General features: G+C 48.7%; 1 protein-coding gene and 1 pseudogene across 1 annotated transcript in view; one reads left to right on the top strand and one right to left on the bottom strand.

Moving 5' to 3' along the window:
- Positions 1-9,645, bottom strand: part of LOC144133662 (uncharacterized) — a 34,705-nt pseudogene extending 25,060 nt beyond the window's left edge.
- The window catches only part of LOC144135085 (uncharacterized), a 942,878-nt gene that overhangs the window by 891,220 nt on the left and 37,796 nt on the right, over positions 1-13,862 (top strand). The window lies entirely within an intron of this gene.

Raw genomic sequence — 13,862 nt, 5'->3', positions numbered from 1 at the left:
TTCCTTTTCCACGTGCCGCCGTCGAGCCGAATGGCTGATGCGGGTCACCCTTCCAAACGAGCAGGCGGAATAGATGTCTTCTGCTGGAGTTGCTCTCTTACAGCTGCTCGTGGACGCGAAAACGCGATCAATTTCACGACATCATGCCTGGCTGCTGTACCTTTGGGTGCAGCAACAGGACTGAGTCGAGAAAACCGATTTTCTGTATTCCTGAGAGAAAAAATTTTCTGCAACTATGATCAATGTGGCTGCATAGAATCGGGCAGGAAAACTTCGTGCCATTAAAGAACATCCGCTTTTGCGAGTTAAATTGGTTCATCTATTTGTTACACATTCTGTTTCGTTAGTCGTAAAATAACGGCAGGAAATACGCAAAATGCGCACAGTTTACATAATTTAAACAGGTATTGAAATGTAACGCAGTATGGCGCACGCGATTGGGAACATTCCGCGTTCATTGTGCTTGTGGGATCTTGTAAAAGCTACCCACAAAATAAGTGAACTATGTATTTAGTCGATAACAGGTCCGTCTGTATTCAGTTATACAAAAATACATATAGTGCGTATGCCTTTTGCCTTGGCATTCTTTGGCCTTAGATGCCCTTGCGCCATAAATTTTACAATATTCATCATCACCACATTTAGTCTGTGCGCGAGTGTGCGACCGCTCTGCTTCCTTGTTAAGTTTTTATTGTGAATGTGCAGATACCTGAAACTTACGTGCACAATTAAAGTAATATTTATTTCTAGTTAACTGCTCTTGCAGTTGCTAGCAGATTTCCTAAAGCGTGGTGGCTGCCGTGTTTGACTAGAATAACTGGCCAACTATATTTGTTTTGTGTTCGCGACTTTGCATCCTTTGCAAGCACCTTACTTGATTAAAAATTTATGAGCACCAAGTATTGCGATACTCTTACTTGTGTAATGACAGCACTGAAGGCGAAGTTTACGCAAACAAATGCGCTTTGTCAAGACAACCTACTCGGCGTCCCTTGCGCAGCGATGGTGATTCAAACGACATTAAATGACACTGTGAACGTGGTTACTGCGCAGTATATTAGTCTTCTTTATGCTGTTCCCACGAGCCTTCTGCTTCACTTAGCGTCGCTAATGCAAAGCAAGTCATCGTTTCAGGGAGCTCTGTCGCTTCGAAGTCTTTTCTTCATTTCTGGGTTTCTGGCGCTTCACAAGTTTTTTCACATCCAGTCACTCTAAACACCATACCACGCAGAAGTCGAGGCGATCGAAACATTGATAAGCGACCGTAGGCGCTTGCAATTTTCGCTGTTTCACCAACACACTTTCTCACTTTGCGCCGGGCTACTGTTGCAAGCCAACGGCGGTGGTCTCTCGCAGTTCCGACGGCGACGGTCCGGCGGCCTGAAAGGGAAATGGCGCCTGACTGCGGCTGTTGCCATCAGAAAACAGTTTTGCGGTGCTCTTAAAATTTTGCACTGATTCTAGTGACCGACGGATTGAGCGTGGGAACAGGGACCGGACGCACTAATGAGTTCGAGAGCGCCGTGACTACGTGAAATAGATTTCTTTCCCTTTATATTTTGAGACCTTAGATTTAAGCTTGTTTTAGTTAGGGTAGTTCTTATATTGAGGGTAATTGGGTGAAGTTCTCACGAAAGAGCGGGTCAGTGATTTAACGGCCGGGTTTTTTCTAGCCGGCAGTTATATATAGATTTGCAGCGTTCCTTTGTGAGTTAATTAGTTTCAAGAGGTAGTTGTTCTTTTTGTAGGTGATCGGCTTTTGCGGTAGTCAGAATTTTATTTCAGCGCGTGCTTGCAAGTGTTTTTCGAGCAAGTAGATATTCTAACGTTTTGTGGTAGCAGTAATCGAGTGCTAGTAAGATTGTCAAACAACTGAATTTTAAATGAAAGGAGTGTGAGACGTCGGTGATTTTTAAGGAAGCGCGGTTCTAATCGGTAGAGGAGACCGTATGCGCGGATTTTATGTGCGAATGCTGCGTAATAAGCGCACGCCTGGGCAGGGCTTACCAAGCGAATGCCAACCTCGCAATACCCATGAATGCTCTAGAAAGAGATCTACACGTAGAGAGGGCAGAGAAGCGCAAACTTCAAGAACAGCTTAGTCAATTGTTGGATGCAAAATTGCAGCGCCAGCCACATAGATGGGGCCTGCGCTGACATGAAGAGCAATAGGAAAGTAAGTTGTGGAGGTTCAGAGAGCAACAGCTACGCACAGGTGGCAGCTAGGAAGTCTGGAGGCGATGGAGAAAAGCGGAACAAGCTAACCATTAGGCATGAGGTCCCAGTCAATGATACGAGGCAACATAATGTGGAAGTTCGGAGAGAGGAAGGGAATACCCTAGTGCATATTGCTGGTGACTCAAACATGAAGAGGTGCAAAAGAACTGTAATTGCGCGTATGAAGGGTGATAAGCAGATAGCAGTCGGGGAGTTCCCAGGCAGGACAATGGACGCTGTACTCAGAGAGACAAAAAGTGAACTTTCTGAGAAAGTGGCAGGGCGCAATTTGGTAGTGGTAGCGACGGGGCTAAATGATGTCCTGCATGGTCAAGCCTCTAAAGTAGTAGAAACATTAGGGGACGGAGTACGATATAAGGGCGATAGCACAGCAAGTGCAGATCGTGATGTGCACAGTTGGTGTGGTTTGCACCAGCGGTGCGCACAGTGGTGCACACAGGAACAAAGAAGTTGCAAACGACGTTTTGGCATTTAGTCGTGGATAAAAATTAAAGCCAAGAGAAGGACTTTGAAGTGGCAGTCATAAACAGGGAACTGCATTGGGAAGGCTTCGCAGAGGCTATACATGAAATACCATCTATTTTATTGGAAAGCTAGGAGGAGAGATCGGCTGGCGCCTGGCAGTCCGGGCAGTAGCTATTTTGGCGTTCCACTGCGGCTCAGGGCAGTTAGAGATGGAGGTTCAAGCCCACCGCAGGACATCACTTCTGGGGATTGTGCTTCGACGCCACTAGTGCCACCAGACTTGGAGACGGACGGGCCCTTGAGTAGTCTGACTCGTTCAGGACCGCAGGTCCCGTCTCCCAAGGACGTTGTCAGACTCTCTTAAAGAGGGAACTGTACAGTAGGTTTATTAACATTTCTACAAGCACGAGGATCAAAAGTGGGGATATATCCGAATGCACTCGCGGTCGAATTTTATAACGTTCATCTTCCCTAGAGTGCCCAGGTGTAGGACGCCCTCGCCGGGGTGGGAGCGGCCTGAAACTTTCACTTGTACGCACAATCTCACACCACCGCACGTCTGGACAAGCCCCCATCACACGTTGAGCCTGGAAGAGAGGAGGATGCCGTCGGGTTCACGTCTACTGCGAAAAGTGATGTTATCTGGCTAGCTGAAGATTCCGACGCGATGATGACACCTGTTCTTCACCAGATGACAGCGAACGCGCAAGGCCAGAACGCAAGGTCGGGAAGAGAGACCAAAAGTGGCCGTTTGTCGTACAATGCGTGTGATGGTTGGGGACGACGCTCGCCAGCCCGTCGTGGTACTACAACGTCGAAGAGCCACCGAAAATGAGCCCCTTTTGTTCCCCGACACAGCCACTGCGATTGAGGAAGCTAACGGCCGCTTGCTCGCTGCGGCGGCGTCCTTCAGGCCTCCGCTCTTTCGGATTCCATACTCCTACCAGGCAAAGCTTGCTAATTGGAACCAGCTGACACCTCGGGCCAGTTCGCGTGGTCCTTGACGGCAAGCCGGAGAGCGATCACCATCGAGTTCCTCGAAGCCCCCCAGTAAGCATAAGTGTCGGCTGCCAGCAGACGAGACTTGCTGCCGCCATTGCTAACCCAGATTGGCTGTCGCCGTTTAGATCAGCTCCTCCGTGGTCCGAAAAATCTCGTCTGGCCAGCGTTGACGACCGCTGGGCAGGAAGAGATGAACATACGCCACGTTCTTTTCCTGGCTTGCACCATCAACTCCCAAAGCAAACCCAAAGCACCAAACCACGAATTCAGGAAATCATAGGTGGAACGCTCCAAACAAAGCACTTCTCGAAATGTAAGCACACGAAATTCAATCAGGACCCACCAGGCTTCTCTCTAGTGCCATACAAAATCCTGCTACAGAATACTGACCTCTCAATTTTACTCCAGATTAGGGTGAACGCAAGCGTTCGCGTCCCATTTGAGATCGCCGAAGACAGACTGCCATGTTGTACGATGAGAGGTGGAGTGTCAAAGCTCTGATCCCCCTATACCACCCGAATATCTAAAGTCTGATTAAAATTTGAGCCAAGCTCAGATTAATCTACAGGTTCGTCCCAAAAAAGCTTGAACGCTCGAGACTGAGAATCAATGCTCCCAGTTGAACTCTCAAATATACAGCTTCGCATCACTATTATTACTCATTCCCGTACTGGCGAAAGGCCTCTGTTAAACTCATTGAGTCAATGCTGCACCTCGTCACCATAACCTGTACCCAAAGCTGGTACACCTGTTGTTCGCCAAATTTTGCAATCTCACTTCATTCGGTTAATCTTCGAAAAACACAAACGGCTAGCTAACCACGCGCCGCAAAACACGAGTGCACAAATGCGAACAAATGAACGTAGTTTCATTCCGCCTGCAATGCATTAGCTACACTGTCGTTAATGTAGCAACAAATGTTTGGTATCTCATCCAAGTTTGACACGCACGAATCTACTGAACGCACAAAAGCAAACATGCGCCAAAATGCACAGATAAAAACCGTCTGTAGCGAACAATTTCAATTAAGGAATCAACGTCTTGTCTACACGACTCTAGCTGCATTCTTGTGAGTGCCCTTGTCATTTGGTAGTACCCCAACTTGACACTCTTCATTGCTAAGTCATTGGCACAATAACTTTTATCGAAGTTATAAGAAAAGACTACCATATTCAATCAACTCCGAATCGTTAGCCTAAGAAAAAGTATTCTTTCCTTCTCCGGATACACAACACAAAATATAAAAATAGGAATAAAAAAAACACCGACTTAAAGTGGGTACGCTGGGCGAAAGCGGACTCACACCCTCGCGTTAAAAGCATTAACCTTTCAGACCAGCCCGCCGGGGTTGCGCTCTGACTGATATTACTGCTGTCAACTAGTGACAAAAGGCAACTAAAAAAAGTAATGTGGATTAGCTCACAGCTAATCCAGGATATACAAAGCGTAAGATGTCGGCGTTCACTGTGTTCATTGTCGTTGGCGTTGACAATGTTCTAGACGGCGATTGCTTTGAGGAAAGGAAGGGCGCATAACTGGCTCCCTAGATATGCGGATGCCTCCTCATTCGTGCTTTGGCGCAAATGGCGGTGTTGAGAGAGAGATGGGGCCTGAATGCATTAGCGCTGACAGCGTTGTGGTTGACATGGGAAAATGCAGCAATAGCTAGGCCGCAGCGTTCATTTGGTGATCAATCTCTCACGATCAACCATTAACTGCATGCCACCTTACCAGGGTGGCAGGGAGGGTGCGATGCCTATCCTGTGTGCGGAGCGCAATCAAAGCAGGCTTTTGACACAAAGCCATTGTACATGAAAGCGAGATTGAGGCCTCCACTGACCGATGGAGCCGGTTGTGCGCGTTTCCTTTCGTGAAAATGAACTGCCTTTGCAAAGCTGTCAACGCCAATGAACTCTATGAACGCCGTTGGCTTGTTTTGTTTGGAGAGAAGAAAGTTGGGCTAGTTGGTTGATATGCATACTGAAGAAGTTGGCGCGGAACAACGAGGACAAGCGAGACAAACAAAGGCGAGCGCTACTCACAACTGAAGGTTTTAGGTTTATTCCAGACATATGCGCATCAGCGGCGATATGTGCATTAGTCAGACTTCCGTCCGCTTCTCTGATAGGGAGTATCTGTTCCTAACCAAATCATTGGGATTCACGGGGTAACATGTGGTGTTCATGACGTTTGTTTGTTTTTGTTATTGTTGGTTTCTCTATTTATTCGAGCATTGTCTGGAATAAATCATCAGTTGTGAATAGCGCTCGTCTTTGTTTGCCTCGCTTGTCCTCGTTGTTCCGTGCCAACTTCTTCAGTTTGTTTTGTTTGGTTTTTGAGGAGAGGAAATGGCACAGTTACCGTCTCACATATATCGGTGGACACCAGAACCACGCCGTAAAAGAAAGAATAAAAGAAGGAGGGAAAAAAGAAGAAATAGTAGTAGTAGTAAGCTGTTTTAATTAAAATTAATAATAGAAAATACAGAAGAGATTTTTGCTAGCCCCGGCATCTGTCATGGATACTGAAGGACTTGGGCTGGGGCAGGGGAAATAAGGAATACCAGGCAGGATGTAGAAATGAAATGAAAGAGGTGAGGTGACCGGAAGAGAGGATAGGGGATAAGTAATATACACAAACTATTTACAGAATAAGAAATTTGTCCTGGTTCTGCGCGTGATGAAAGAGAAAACTGAATATTGAAAGTTGGACTTTGAGGAAAGGCGCGGCGCAGTAGTGGAACACCTGTGGCTTGGTGCTAATAGTTGCGCATGCGCAGTAGTGACTAGAAAGCGAGAGAGAGAAAAATATCCGCGGCGAGGCGCGCGTTGTGACGTCATGTGCCTCCTCGGAGCGCCACCACGGCAAAATCGCAAGATCGCGGCTAGTAAAGCTTTCGCTTTAAAAACCATTCCTGGGGCCGCGTTCCGAGTTTGTGTCATAATAAAAAGCGTCATAATCAGCCGTAGCTGCCACACCTTATTGGTAAAAAAAACCGGAAGTGGATATCGGTTCGGTTGCGACCGTGAGCGGCGGCAGGATGTCACTGCGGTGCGGTTGCCGCAGCGAAACGTCCAGCGATGCTTTTTCTCTTTTCCGAGAAAAAGAACGCGACCAATGCGACAGAAGAAACATTCAGAAAGAAGTTTGGTTGCGCATAGGATTCCATAAAAAAAGAGTAATATCAAAGCAGCTTTACCTAATTTACTTCATCATCTACAAACAATATAATTAAGGCACTCCTTCTGCACCGTAAAGGCCGGAGCTGTAATTAAACAAGAAAATATTGTACGCAACAACGCATGGTTTTCAGTGACAGAAGGCAGCACCTACAGCCGTCGATCGCTGATGATAAATAAAAGGCAGCTAGCTTGTTCGCAAAAACGGCGTTTTACATTTATTTTGAGGAAAAGGGAACGGAGAGGAAAATTTGTAGCATGCACTCACTCGCTGCACAATGCGCGCTTCGTGCCGGTCTGAACCAAGAAGCCATGACGACTTGCCGTTTGCAACATGTAGTAGTAGTAAGTGTTTAATCAAAAATATAATAAAAAGGAAGTTAAAAGATTTTGGCTCACCCCGGCATCTGCCATCACTGTATCGGCGGCACCTGAGCTGGGGCAGCGGAAATAAAGGATAGAAGGCAGTATGAAGAAGGGAAATGAAAGAGGTGAGGGGACAGCAAGAAAGGACATAGGGAGAGGTCATATATACACTATTTACTGAATGTAAATTGGTGCTGTGATCGGACTGACGTGCAGGCGGTAATTTACGTTTTTTCATTCATTTTAAGCAGACACTGCAAATAAATAAAAGGAATGAGCTAAAAAAATCTCCTTACTGTTTATCATGGTATATGCGTTGGGAGACTTCGCAGGCCAAGTTTTCAAAGGTTCGCCATGGTACGAAGCGCGCGCATGCCTATTGACGCCTTAAAACTAACTTACAAGACAACTCGCGACCTCAGTGATGCAGAGCCCCACCACTGCAGCTATCGAAAACCGTAAGGGACCCCAAGAAATCACCTCTAGCTTGTCAAACGCTGGCGATGGACCATCCGTGCACCTGAATGATTTTACGCGGACAGACATTACACGCGATCATGATGCAGGACGCTTCAAGGGCTAATAGAGAGCTCCAGAATAGGAAATGGATGTTTGCGCGCAGTAAACACACGAATTTTGCGGGTCACTCGGCTTTATGTTACGTCATTCAACATACGGAGAAGAGCCGCCGCGGTGGCTGAGTGGTTACGGCGCTCGGCTGCTGGCCCGAAAGACGCTTGTTTGATCATGGCTGCGGCCGTCGAATTTCGATGGAGGCGAAATTCTAGTGGCCCGTGTACTGTGCGATGTCACTGCACTTTAAAAAACTCCCGGTGGTCGAAATTTCCCGGGCCCTTCACTACGGCATCTCTCATAGCCTGAGTCGCTTTGAGACGTTAAACCCTCATAAACCATACACCATGCGCAGACGAGCTAACTCGCTGTTAGTGGCGCCATCCAGTTTGAATGAAGAGAACAGTTTCTGCAACAAACCGGTGCTCCTTAGGCCTAGGAGCTACCGAATCATCCAACGAAACAGAAAACAGGCCGAATTAATCGTCCCTCTAATTTGTTATAGGCAAGACAAGGCGAAGCGAAAGTTCCGTACCCAGTTTATATCCAGTTCACGGGCCGAAATACGCAGTAACATCGACGAGTCCACTTTGAAGCAAGAGGCTCCACATCAGAGCGCGCCGCCATGTTGGGCTGTCGAGCATATGCTGCTTACGCTATGTGTTTGACGTCACCGTCCGGTTTCTTCGACCCTTTTCGCTGCATCCGAACCACCACATCCGCTTCCGGTGTTTCGACCAATCAGATGTGCCCGTTACGGCATATTATGACGCTTTTTAATATGACACAAGCTCGGAATACGGACCCTGATCGCTACTGCCCTCTCCACATAGCCTCGACGCCCTCCGAAGGCCTTGGTAGCGCATGCAAAGGCGAGAACCGACACTGGGTAATGTGCTCTGACCAGCGCGAGAAGCTGCTCTTTGTTCTCGCCCCAAGCCCGAAGTTCGGCAACCCTTTCGCCCTGCCCGCTTCCTGGAATACAGCGCCGAAAGTAAAGGGCCCATTCTTCTACTTAAGTACACGCCAGACACGCCTGTATGCGTGGTATCTTTTGCGCGATCCCTTTGATCCCATGCGCTGAGTGTCGCGCAACCTAGCGCCCGCTGATCTTGCTTTCCGCTTTCCTTTTTTTCTTTTCCACCTTTCTGTCAGCTCGAGGTGGTCTTGGACTTCCCGCAGGCCATTGCCCTTTAAAAAACCTGGCTCCTGTTCAGATTTCAAGGTGCGGTCGTCAATTTCTGTTACTGCGGTCATGTTTAGAAGAATCCGTGCATTTCGCGGGACCAGTAGCCTTAGCCGCAAATTTACGAGGTTGAACGCGGGAAGGTTTTTCTTTCCCTTCTTTCTCACTTTCATCTGTGCTAACATGGGGACCTGTCTGCGCACCTGAATTTAGGGCCTGATATTTCAACCGCTTCGTCTGGGTTCTTGCTTTTTTTCTTTTCTCCAGCCTTGACTGTTCCATGCGCGTCTCCTGATTAAAACTCGCTTCCTTTAGGTATTCAGTCGCACCTCGGAAACCTTCATCCAATTCAAAGCTGGCATCTTTGCCTTCGCAGCAGAGTGTCAGCTCCACACAGCTGACAAACGGACCTTCAGCTGCCCCCGAGTTGGGCCGTTCGCTCCCCTGAAGGTAGTCTTCCGCAGCCTGCCTATCGCTCCGAGTGCTTTCATCAGAAACGCACTGCTTGTCTAGAATCGGGCTCTTGTCCTCTTTCTCAGCGTGGCTTTCAATGCTGCATTTCAATACACCTACAGGTCCGCAATCTTCGTGCGCCAGCTTCGCTGAGGTAGCCATCTCGCAGTTGCCACGATTCATGATCCTTAAAGGGCTCCGCTTTGTTACCCTTTTCGAACCTTTAGCTTTAGGGACATTGTCCCTTTTCCACCCGTGCCGGTTTAGTCGTCTTTACAGGCCCCTTTCTAGGATTCCCGCGCTTAACCAACTCGGCTACGTTTTCTGTTTTCACTGCACAGCGTGTGTACAGAGCTCTCTTTTTCTAACCTGTCCGTGCCGGCTAGACTACACTTCTAGGCCCTTAATTGCAGGCTTGCGAGTACCTAATTGGACTACGAACTGTTTATTTACTTTGGGCACTCTTCCTTAGGTCGGCTTGGTCCGATGCCGTCCGTGACCTTTTCTCGCGTTTTCTGAATGAGCTGTCGCCGAGGCACACCTAGCTGACTCTCTGACGGCAGTGTAACCACTTCCTTTTGGCCTCGGTTTGTCGTGTGTCATCCATGCCGGTTGTGCGCCATTTCGCAATCCTGTATTCCGGAGCCATGCCTATCCAACTCGGCGATGAACTTGAACGTTGAGGGCTCTCTCTGGATGGAGGTAACCTCCCTTTTCGCTGCTTCGTCCGCATTAAACCCAATGAGCATCTGTCGCGGACCTCTCCGGAGAACACTCCGACTGAAAGAATGGACTAGGTGACGGGTGTACCCACACAAACGCACATTTAATACACCCTACGTGGCACACACACTAGAGTACAACTAACAAAACTAACACAAAACGCAAAGACTATAACTACGCACGACACGGGCACACTGCTACTAGCGTCTACTAATAGTGTTCTACTATTAGCGGACGGCGTTCGTGCTCACGGTTCGCTCGGTGTGGCTGCGGCGTTGTATGGATCCAGTAGGCGGCGTCGAGGCGGTGTTCGCCGTGCTTGGGCTGGCGTCGCTGGCGGTGTTCGACGTGCTCGGGCTGGCGTCGCTGGCTGCGTCGTACAAGCTCCCGGTCCAAGCGCCCGTGGAGATGATGCCGGTGTTGTTGGCTTTGGTGGCGGCGTCGCTGACTGCGTCGTATAAGCTCCAGGTTCAAGCGCCCGTGGAGGTGATGCCGGTGTTGTTGGCGTTGGGGGCACCCCCCGGATGGATGGCAACAGCGCTGGAGATACCCCTGGCCTTAGCAGGTGGTAGCGTCCTCCGTTGACTCCCCGGAACGGGCTCAGACACGGCAGGAAGTCCACGATGCGATGTCGTAGAGCGCGAGCTCACCGGAGCAGTAGCCGGCGTCGCTCTCTTCCAGCCGATGGGACCCTGACCTGCTGGAGCCTCCGCTTCTCTGCTGTTTCCCCTGTGTCTCGCTTTCGCTCGCCCTTTTATAGCCTCGGTGTTAGTCCACGTAAGGCTTGTTGTCGTCTTCTCTTCACCACCAATCATCTCTCTCCACGTCACCGTATGCTTCTCCACCAATCATCTCTCTCCACCTCAACGAATGCTTCATCCTCTTCTTTATTCTTCGGTTAATTCGCGTCGTCTTCTTCGCACCTTTTTCCTTTAAAATTTAATTTAGGCTCCTTAATATATGTGACAAGGGCCCCCTCTCTCAAGAGTTTTTCCATGAAAAACTGCTCAAGTCATCCTCATCTTCAAGCCAACCAGCCAGCCGATTATCTTCTGTGGCGATTCTGGTTCAGCACACAGTACACCGCAGAGGTCCAGCACACACAAAACGCACACCACGAACACAGCACACCAAATGGCGTGTTCAGAACACTAACACACCACTGCCGCTGTCTGTACAGAGTCCTTAATAAACATGTTCGTGTCCACAACACACTCCTTTGTATGATCACATAACACCAACAATAGCAACAACAACAAGGTAAATCCAAGAGAGACATTAACACAGCAACATGATATATCCCATAGACACCCAAAGCTGACCAGTTAGCTCTATCTCTATACAAGTCTAATTTGTGACATATGACCTCTATTTGGCTTGGCCCATCCCACAACGTCTCCTTCTTGATTTGGAGTAGGGCTGTAATCCTCTGTCTGCATTCAAATTGGACTTCTTCAGTACCTCATCCCCTCCTGCGTTTTTCTTCCCACTGAACATGGACACCTCGGCAGCATCACCTGTCTCCTCAGTCACTACCGAAGAACTTGCCCTGGGGGCGTACCGCCGTACGGGACCTCGTTCTCCATATTTCTTCAACATATTAACATTAGAAAACCCTCTTTGTGCCATCTATCACTACCTCATAATCCATCTCCTTTTTCTTCCGCGTCACAAGGTGCGGGTCTTCCAATGCATCATGAACTTATCATGATCCATGGGTAGCAACACAAGAACCCTGTCGCCCGGATTCAGATTTCTGTTAATGGCTTTCTTTTCATAACATCTCTCGTGGCGTTCACGCGCGTTTTCCAGCCTTTGATGTGCAAGCCTGCATGTTTCCTTCAATCTATTCCGCAACTTCAACACGTATGTGTATGTTGTCTTAATATCTGAAGAAATCTCTTTATTAGCCCACATTTCCTTGAGTATTGCAAGTGGACTTCTAACGGTTCTCCCCTACAACATCTCAAAGGGTGAGAAACCAAGACTCGTTTGTGGTACTTCGCGGTAAGCGAACAAAAGAGCTGGGAGATACCTATCCCAATCAGTAGGTCTCTCCTGGCACATTTTCTTTATCATATTTTTGAGGGTGCCGTTGAAACGCTCTACAAGCCCATTACACATGGGATGGTAAGGCGTCGTCAGTAACTGCCTTACTGACAAAAGCGGTAAACCTCCTTCATTAGTTCCGATGTGAATTTCGAGCCCCGGTCACTCAAAATTTCCCTCGGGAACCCATAACGTGAAAACATTTCCACAAGACCCTCCGCCACTTGGATACTGTCAACAGTTCTCAGTGGAATAGCGTCAGGATAACGAGTGGCCACGTCAACGACAGTAAGCACATATCTATTGCCTTTGGCGGATACTGGAGAGATTGGCCCCACAATGTCAGTTGCAACTCACTGAAACGGTAGGTCGATGGTTGGCATCTTTCCGAGAGGTACGGGACCAACTCTTCCCTTCGGAACTGTGCGCTGGCACACATCACGTGAGCGAACAAAGCGCTTAACGTCACTCTCAACCCCCGGCCAAAAGAACTTCTCGGTGATCCTAGACACCGTTTTTTGAACACCCTGGTGTCCGGCCATAATGGCGTCATGTCCTAAGCGTAGCACGGTCTCTCTCATATCTCTCGGTAACACCAGCTGTTGGACACGCCTTCCTGAACTAAATATACATTCCCTGTGCAGAAGACCATTTACCAATTGATATTCGAATGACGAACGACACTTCTTTCTTTTCACTTTTTCCCCGACTCTTTCGAAGCAGGTCTTCAGGCTCGGGTCTTCATTTTGCCTAATTGCAATTTCTCCCCGTGTTACGCTCAAGCACATCGCACCAGGAGTAGAGAGCGGACGCTGCGTTGCTCGGGCTGTCGCTTGAGCTCTTGTCTCCACTGCCGACGAGAAACTGACTGCACCCGTCTAAGCTGTCGCAGGCCTTTCCTCCTTTGGATGTTCTTCAACGTCGAGCATCTTCCACTCGGGATCGGGGTCTTCGACACTTTTTGCACCCGTAATGTTCCCCAAGTTGAGATCGTAGATGGGTTAATCTACGCATTTTGCCACTACCTGCCCAGTATAATATGGCGTGGACACTAGGATCCTGGCTTCAGGAAGGTACCTTACTGTGCTATCTACAAGAGTGACGGCCGACGCTTCCCTGTAAGATCCTCGTCCTTCACCAGGTTTCTACGAAAAAGACTGTGTTAGCTCCGCTGTCTCTAAGCACCAATATAGGACGGTTCCCTATTTGCCCAACCTCCATGGCATTGCTGCTTTCGACTTGGGTGTTTCACTCACTGCCTCATTTTCCAGCAGCGTTTGCTCTCCTTTCAGCTGTAGAACTTCGGGTGGCGTGACAAGTTCTACTCTTGAGTCGACAACGCATGCAGCTCGGTCCTGCGTTCTGTATAGGGCACTCATCCAGAGTATGACCCCTCCTCTTTCAACCTTGACACACAACCTGTGTTTTCTGGGCAGCGCTACTAGTCCGACAGTCAGCTGCACGGTGTCCCACCTTGCCGCAGAGAAAACACCTTACTGGCGGCTTAGACGCACCGCCATATGATCTTGGTTTTGCGGCATCTGTCTCTAAGGTCTTTTGGGTTTCCTCCTTTGCCTTACTCGAATTTCTTAGCCCTTGAGCCTCGAGGAATTGGTCAGCAGTGTCGG

The sequence above is a fragment of the Amblyomma americanum genome, chromosome 5, assembly GCF_052857255.1.
Source record: "Amblyomma americanum isolate KBUSLIRL-KWMA chromosome 5, ASM5285725v1, whole genome shotgun sequence".
NCBI lineage: Eukaryota > Metazoa > Arthropoda > Arachnida > Ixodida > Ixodidae > Amblyomma > Amblyomma americanum.
The sequence above is the reverse complement of the archived record's forward strand: the minus strand, read 5'-3'. Positions and strand labels throughout refer to the sequence as shown.